We start from the raw sequence: 8,106 nt of genomic DNA, 5'->3' as shown, positions 1-8,106 counted from the left end.
GCGTGTGGGAGTGTGAGTGAGCATTTGTGTGTGTGTGTGTGTAAGTGTGTGAATGAGTGTGTGTGTTTCAGTATGTCTTTGTGAGGGTGAGTGTAAGTGTGTGAATGAGTGTGAGGGTTTCTGAATGTGTGAGTTTGTAACTCTTTCGAGTACAAACACGTTTCCATCTGTTCCTATTCAGATGAAGTTACATTGTTTCATAGTTTGCCATTGTGAGATTTGAACTCTTGATCTTGGGGTTACAAACCCAGTACCATAACCACTTGGCTATTTAGGCCAAGCTTAAAATATGAAATGCTCCATGAATTTGCGTCTCATTCTTGTGCATGGGCCATGGTAATCTTTTCTGTATCGTTCCAATTTTAATATATGTGCTGCCGAAGCGAGCACTGTGTGGGTTTGTAATACGTTAATTTATCAATGACAGTTTATGAGAAAATCTACAACAGCTGCTGCAAATCGTTACAGGAAATGAGTCATCGAAATGTGTCTGAAACTTCATATTCAGCCTCCACATTGGGCTGTGTCTCAGTCTGCTCTTTAAGCCCCTTTTGGTAAGTGCTCGAGTCTGGAACACTGGACCCTTTATCTTTTCAATTAGCTGTGATTTTGGATCCAGTCGGACACTCCGCAGGAAACCCATTGAGAGTAAGGACCCTCTCCTGGGTCTCTGTAAGGGCTAATAAACTCCATCGCCAATCAGTGAACAGCCTCCTCATGATTTCAGGCGGCAAAGTTGAAATGAAAAAAATGAAAGGAGAGCACTGGCCTTAGGAGGGGAAGGGTTTTATAATACGTGTGCCTGTGTCGGTCCTGGGGGCGGGGGGTGTGGGTAGGGTAGTGGGCAGGGGAGGGAGGAGGCTGGGGAGGTCAGTTAAGTCTGTTCTAACTTGCAATGCACATGGTAGAGCCAGTGAGGAACAACCTTGAGGAGAAGCGTTTACAATTCAGTAACAGTCACAGGTCTTGCTGTTTTAAATCTGAGGGTTTCCCCTTGACCTCTAGATATTTTTAGATTTTTTTTATGTCCTTTATCTGTTTGCGAACAGGCTTTCACAGGAAGCGTGAGCTAGATAGGAGCAGGTGGCACCGTGGGCCTGTTCTGGCTTTTTTTTTTAAATCCCACCGCCCGGGGAGTTCATGCCGCAAGGGCAGCTGCATCACAGAAGGAGGCCATTCAGCCCATCGTGCCTGTGCTTGGCTCTCTGAAAGAGCAGCTCAGCTCGTCCCACCACCACCCCCCCCCCCCGCCAACCACCCCTTTCCCGTAGTCCTGCGATTTTGTTTTTTTTCCTTTCTCTCTCTCTCTCTCTCTCTTCGGATAATTATCTAATCCCCCCCTCCTTTTTGAAAGCCCCGATTGAATCTGCTTCCACCGCACCATCAGGCAGCGCCTTCCTGATCCCAACCGCTCTCTGAATTGAGAAAATGGCGCTCTTCCCCACGTCACCTCTGCCTCTCCTACCTGTTGGTTCCAATGATCGTATTTCGAGGAAGAACGAGAGGGGAACTGACCTGTCCCTTTCACACGAGCATACCGGATTAGGAGCAGGAGTTAGGTCAATCGGCCCCTCCAGCCTGTTCCACCATCCAATAAGATCGCAGCTGGTCTGAGTGTAATGTCAACCCCGCATTCCCGCCTACCCCCCCCCCCCGATAACCTTTCACCCCCTTGTTAATCAAGAACCTATCCAGTTCTGCCTTAAAAATATCCAAAGGCTCTGCTCCCAATGCCTTTTGAGGAAGAGAGTTCCAAAGACTCGCGACCCTCTGAGAGAAAACCCTCCTCCTCATCCCTGTCTTAAATAGGCGACCCCTTATTTTTCAGCAGTGACGCCCTCGTTCTAGATTCTTCCTCAAGAGGAAACATCCTCCCCAGATCCGCCCTGTCAAGACCCCTCAGGATCTTAAAGGTTTCAACTGAGTTGCCTCTCACTCTTCTAAACTCCAGTGGGTACAAGCCTAACCTGTCCAAACTTCCCCCAGAAGGCAACCCGGGGATTCTGTGGCCTAGTGGTATTGTCTCTGGGCTAGTACCGCTGATGGACCTGGGTTCGAATCACACCAGGGTCGATGTTGGAGATTTGAGTTCAATAATAAATCCGAAATGAATGTTCTCAGCACGCATTAGGTTCACTATCCCCTTTAGGGTCAAGGTGCTGGGATGATCCAGCATGAGGGCTTATAATGATGTGCAAATTTGTTATACCGAGCTTCCCAATGGTAGGAAACATTGAGAGGGAGAGTGGACGATTGCAAGCTGGTTCCACGGGGCTGTGAGCCTGATTTTGGGCCTTCTCTTCATATTGTCCACTCATGCCACCAAACATACCCAACGCCAGTGGGCATGGAACGTTCCACCCAGGGCTTCAGTGGGGGCGGGGGTGGGGAGGGTAGTCAGGGGATTGGGGGGGGGTGGCAGGGGTAGTTTGGGGATTGGTGGGAAGTCAGGATGTCAGGAGGGTATGGGGGGACATGTCAGGGGTGACTCGGGTTTGGGGGGGGTATTCAGGAGGTTGGGGGGTTAGTCAGGGACTGGGAGGTGGTTGGGGGTAGTCAGGGGGTCGGGCAGGTAGTTGGGGGTGGGGCATAGTCAGGGGGTCAGGAGGGTATTTGGGGGTGGGGCATAGTCAGGGGGTCGGGAGGGTATTTGGGGGTGGGGGTAGTCAGGGGGTCGGGCGGGTAGTTGGGGGTGGGGCGCAGTCAGGTGGTTGGGGGGGTAGTTGGGGGTGGGGTGTAGTCAGGTGGTCGGGAGGGTAGTTGGGGGTGGGGCGTAGTCAGGTGGTGGGGATGGTAGTTGGGGGTGGGGTGTAGTCAGGTGGTCGGGGGGGGTAGTTGGGTGTGGGACATAGTCAGGTGGTCGGGAGGGTAGTTGGGGGTGGGGCGTAGTCAGGTGGACGGGGGGGTAGTTGGGGGCGGGGTGTAGTCAGGTGGTCGGGAGGGTAGTTGGGGGTGGGGCGTAGTCAGGTGGACGGGGGGGGTAGTTGGGTGTGGGTGTAGTCAGGTGGTGGGGATGGTAGTTGGGGGTGGTGTGTAGTCAGGTGGTCGGGAGGGTAGTTGGGGGTGGGGCGCAGTCAGGTGGTCGGGAGGGTAGTTGGGGGTGGGGTGTAGTGAGGTGGACGGGGGGGTAGTTGGGTGTGGGTGTAGTCAGGGGGTCGGGAGGGTAGTTGGGTGTGGGGGTAGTCAGGGGGTCGGGCGGGTACTTGGGGGTGGGGTGTAGTAAGGTGGTAGGGGGGGTAGTTGGGGGTGGGGCGTAGTAAAGTGGACGGGAGGGTAGTTGGAGGTGGGGCGTAGTTAGGTGGAGGGGATGGTAGTTGGGGGTGGGGCGTAGTCAGGTGGACGGGGGGGTAGTTGGGTGTAGGGTGTAGTCAGGTGGTGGGGATGGTAGTTGGGGGTGGTGTGTAGTCAGGTGGTCGGGGGGGTAGTTGGGGGTGGGGCGCAGTCAGGTGGTCGGGAGGGTAGTTGGGGGTGGGGCGTAGTCAGGTGTTCGGGAGGGTAGTTGGGGGTGGGGGTAGTCAGGGGGTCGGGAGGGTAGTTGGGGGTGGGGCGTAGTCAGGTGGTTGGGGGGGGTAGTTGGGGGCGGGGTGTAGTCAGGTGGTCGGGAGGGTAGTTGGGGGTGGGGCGTAGTAAAGTGGACGGGAGGGTAGTTGGGGGTGGAGCGTAGTCAGGTGGTCGGGAGGGTAGTTGGGTGTGGGGTGTAGACAGGTGGTCGGGAGGGTAGTTGGGGGTGGGGCGTAGTCAGGTGGTCGGGAGCGTAGTTGGGGGTGGGCGCAGTCAGGTGGTTGGGAGGGTAGTTGGGGGTGGGGCGCAGTCAGGTGGACGGGAGGGTAGGGGGCGGGGTGCAGTCAGGTGGTCGGGAGGGTAGTTGGGGGTGGGGCGTAGTCAGGTGGTCGGGAGGGTAGTTGGGGGTGGGGCGTAGTCAGGTGATCGGGAGGGTGGTTGGGGGTGGGGCGCAGTCAGGTGGTCGGGAGGGTAGTTGGGGGTGGGGTGTAGTCAGGTGGTCGGGAGGGTAGTTGGGGGTGGGGTGTAGTCAGGTGGTCGGGGGGGTAGTTGGGTGTGGGACATAGTCAGGTGGTCGGGAGGGTAGTTGGGGGTGGGGCGTAGTCAGGTGGTCGGGAGGGTAGTTGGGGGTGGGGCGCAGTCAGGTGGTTGGGGGGGGTAGTTGGGGGTGGGACGTAGTCAGGTGTTCGAGAGGGTAGTTCGGGGTGGGGGTAGTCAGGGGGTCGGGAGGGTAGTTGGGGGTGGGGCGTAGTCAGGTGGTTGGGGGGGGTAGTTGGGGGCGGGGCGTAGTCAGGTGGTCGGGAGGGTAGTTGGGGGTGGGGCGTAGTAAAGTGGACGGGAGGGTAGTTGGGGGTGGGGTGTAGTCAGGTGGTCGGGAGGGTAGTCGGGGGTGGGGCGTAGTCAGGTGGTCGGGAGCGTAGTTGGGGGTGGGCGCAGTCAGGTGGTCGGGAGGGTAGTTGGGGGTGGGGCGCAGTCAGGTGGACGGGAGGGTAGGGGGCGGGGTGCAGTCAGGTGGTCGGGAGGGTAGTTGGGGGTGGGGCGTAGTCAGGTGGTCGGGAGGGTAGTTGGGGGTGGGGCGCAGTCAGGTGGTCGGGAGGGTGGTTGGGGGTGGGGCGCAGTCAAGTGGTCGGGAGGGTAGTTGGGGGTGGGGTGTAGTCAGGTGGTCGGGAGGGTAGTTGGGTGTGGGGTGTAGTCAGGTGGTCGGGAGGGTAGTTGGGGGTGGGGTGTAGTCAGGTGGTCGGGAGGGTAGTTGGGGGTGGGGCGTAGTCAGGGGGTTGGTGGCGGGTTGTAGTCAGGTGGTCGGGAGGGTAGTTGGGGGTGGGGCGTAGTCAGGTGGTCGGGGGGGGTAGTTGGGGGTGGGGCGCAGTCAGGTGGACGGGAGGGTAGTTGGGGGTGGGGCGCAGTCAGGTGGTCGGGAGGGTAGTTGGGGGTGGCGCGTAGTCAGGTGTTCGGGAGGGTAGTTGGGGGTGGGGGTAGTCAGAGGGTCGGGAGGGTATTTGGGGGTGGGGCGCAGTCAGGTGGTTGGGGGGTAGTTGGGGGTGGGGGTAGTCAGGGGGTCGGGAGGGTAGTTGGGGGTGGGGCGTAGTCAGGTGGTTGGGGGGGGGTAGTTGGGGGCGGGGCGTAGTCAGGTGGTCAGGAGGGTAGTTGGGGGTGGGGCGTAGTAAAGTGGACGGGAGGGTAGTTGGGGGTGGGGCGTAGTCAGGTGGTGGGGATGGTAGTTGGGGGTGGGGTGTAGTCAGGTGGACGGGGGGGGTAGTTGGGTGTGGGGTGTAGTCAGGTGGTGGGGATGGTAGTTGGGGGTGGTGTGTAGTCAGGTGGTCGGGGGGGTAGTTGGGGGTGGGGCGCAGTCAGGTGGACGGGAGGGTAGTTGGGGGTGGGGCGCAGTCAGGTGGTCGGGAGAGTAGTTGGGGGTGGGGCGTAGTCAGGTGTTCGGGAGGGTAGTTGGGGGTGGGGGTAGTCAGGGGGTCGGGAGGGTAGTTGGGGGTGGGGCGTAGTCAGGTGGTTGGGGGGGGTAGTTGGGGGCGGGGCATAGTCAGGTGGTCGGGAGGGTAGTTGGGGGTGGGGCGTAGTAAAGTGGACGGGAGGGTAGTTGGGGGTGGAGCGTAGTCAGGTGGTCGGGAGGGTAGTTGGGTGTGGGGTGTAGTCAGGTGGTCGGGAGGGTAGTTGGGGGTGGGGCGTAGTCAGGTGGTCGGGAGCGTAGTTGGGGGTGGGCGCAGTCAGGTGGTCGGGAGGGTAGTTGGGGGTGGGGCGCAGTCAGGTGGACGGGAGGGTAGGGGGCGGGGCGCAGTCAGGTGGTCGGGAGGGTAGTTGGGGGTGGGGCGTAGTCAGGTGGTCGGGAGGGTAGTTGGGGGTGGGGCGCAGTCAGGTGGTCGGGAGGGTAGTTGGGGGTGGGGTGTAGTCAGGTGGTCGGGAGGGTAGTTGGGGGTGGGGTGTAGTCAGGTGGTCGGGGGGGTAGTTGGGTGTGGGACATAGTCAGGTGGTCGGGAGGGTAGTTGGGGGTGGGGCGTAGTCAGGTGGTCGGGAGGGTAGTTGGGGGTGGGGCGCAGTCAGGTGGTCGGGAGGGTAGTTGGGGGTGGGGCGTAGTCAGGTGGTCGGGAGGGTGGTTGGGGGTGGGGCGCAGTCAGGTGGTCGGGAGGGTAGTTGGGGGTGGGGTGTAGTCAGGTGGTCGGGAGGGTAGTTGGGGGTGGGGTGTAGTCAGGTGGTCGGGGGGGTAGTTGGGTGTGGGGTGTAGTCAGGTGTTCGAGAGGGTAGTTCGGGGTGGGGGTAGTCAGGGGGTCGGGAGGGTAGTTGGGGGTGGGGCGCAGTCAGGTGGTCGGGAGGGTAGTTGGGGGTGGGGCGTAGTCAGGTGTTCGAGAGGGTAGTTCGGGGTGGGGGTAGTCAGGGGGTCGGGAGGGTAGTTGGGGGTGGGGCGTTGTCAGGTGGTTGGGGGGGTAGTTGGGGGCGGGGCGTAGTCAGGTGGTCGGGAGGGTAGTTGGGGGTGGGGCGTAGTAAAGTGGACGGGAGGGTAGTTGGGGGTGGGGCGTAGTCAGGTGGTGGGGATGGTAGTTGGGGGTGGGGCGTAGTCAGGTGGACGGGGGGGTAGTTGGGTGTGGGGTGTAGTCAGGTGGTCGGGTGGGTAGTTGGGGGTGGGGCGCAGTCAGGTGGACGGGAGGGTAGGGGGCGGGGTGCAGTCAGGTGGTCGGGAGGGTAGTTGGGGGTGGGGCGTAGTCAGGTGGTCGGGAGGGTAGTTGGGGGTGGGGCGCAGTCAGGTGGTCGGGAGGGTGGTTGGGGGTGGGGCGCAGTCAAGTGGTCGGGAGGGTAGTTGGGGGTGGGGTATAGTCAGGTGGTCGGGAGGGTAGTTGGGGGTGGGGTGTAGTCAGGTGGTCGGGAGGGTAGTTGGGTGTGGGGTGTAGTCAGGTGGTCAGGAGGGTAGTTGGGGGTGGGGCGTAGTCAGGTGGTCGGGAGCGTAGTTGGGGGTGGGCGCAGTCAGGTGGTCGGGAGGGTAGTTGGGGGTGGGGCGCAGTCAGGTGGACGGGAGGGTAGGGGGCGGGGCGCAGTCAGGTGGTCAGGAGGGTAGTTGGGGGTGGGGCGTAGTCAGGTGGTCGGGAGGGTAGTTGGGGGTGGGGCGTAGTCAGGTGGTCGGGAGGGTGGTTGGGGGTGGGGCGCAGTCAGGTGGTCGGGAGGGTAGTTGGGGGTGGGGTGTAGTCAGGTGGTCGGGAGGGTAGTTGGGGGTGGGGTGTAGTCAGGTGGTCGGGGGGGTAGTTGGGTGTGGGACATAGTCAGGTGGTCGGGAGGGTAGTTGGGGGTGGGGCGTAGTCAGGTGGTCGGGAGGGTAGTTGGGGGTGGGGCGCAGTCAGGTGGTCGGGAGGGTAGTTGGGGGTGGGGCGTAGTCAGGTGGTCGGGAGGGTGGTTGGGGGTGGGGCGCAGTCAGGTGGTCGGGAGGGTAGTTGGGGGTGGGGCGCAGTCAGGTGGTCGGGAGGGTAGTTGGGGGTGGGGTGTAGTCAGGTGGTCGGGGGGTAGTTGGGTGTGGGACATAGTCAGGTGGTCGGGAGGGTAGTTGGGGGTGGGGCGTAGTCAGGTGGACGGGAGGGTAGTTGGGGGTGGGGCGCAGTCAGTTGTTCGGGAGGGTAGTTGGGGGTGGGGCGTAGTCAGGTGTTCGAGAGGGTAGTTCGGGGTGGGGGTAGTCAGGGGGTCGGGAGGGTAGTTGGGGGTGGGGCGTTGTCAGGTGGTTGGGGGGGTAGTTGGGGGCGGGGCGTAGTCAGGTGGTCGGGAGGGTAGTTGGGGGTGGGGCGTAGTAAAGTGGACGGGAGGGTAGTTGGGGGTGGGGCGTAGTCAGGTGGTGGGGATGGTAGTTGGGGGTGGGGCGTAGTCAGGTGGACGGGGGGGTAGTTGGGTGTGGGGTGTAGTCAGGTGGACGGGAGGGTAGGGGGCGGGGTGCAGTCAGGTGGTCGGGAGGGTAGTTGGGGGTGGGGCGTAGTCAGGTGGTCGGGAGGGTAGTTGGGGGTGGGGCGCAGTCAGGTGGTCGGGAGGGTGGTTGGGGGTGGGGCGCAGTCAAGTGGTCGGGAGGGTAGTTGGGGGTGGGGTATAGTCAGGTGGTCGGGAGGGTAGTTGGGGGTGGGGTGTAGT

General features: G+C 61.5%; 1 non-coding gene across 1 annotated transcript; it reads right to left on the bottom strand.

Moving 5' to 3' along the window:
- Nucleotides 1-283: 283 nt before the first annotated feature.
- On the bottom strand, nt 284-390 carry LOC121272406. The gene has a single exon (XR_005941886.1). It is a non-coding gene; the product is annotated as a U6 spliceosomal RNA (small nuclear RNA).
- Nucleotides 391-8,106: the final 7,716 nt, after the last annotated feature.

This window comes from Carcharodon carcharias, chromosome 33, assembly GCF_017639515.1.
Source record: "Carcharodon carcharias isolate sCarCar2 chromosome 33, sCarCar2.pri, whole genome shotgun sequence".
In the NCBI taxonomy this organism is placed as follows: Eukaryota; Metazoa; Chordata; class Chondrichthyes; order Lamniformes; family Lamnidae; genus Carcharodon; species Carcharodon carcharias.
This window is presented reverse-complemented; position numbering and strand designations above follow the sequence as displayed.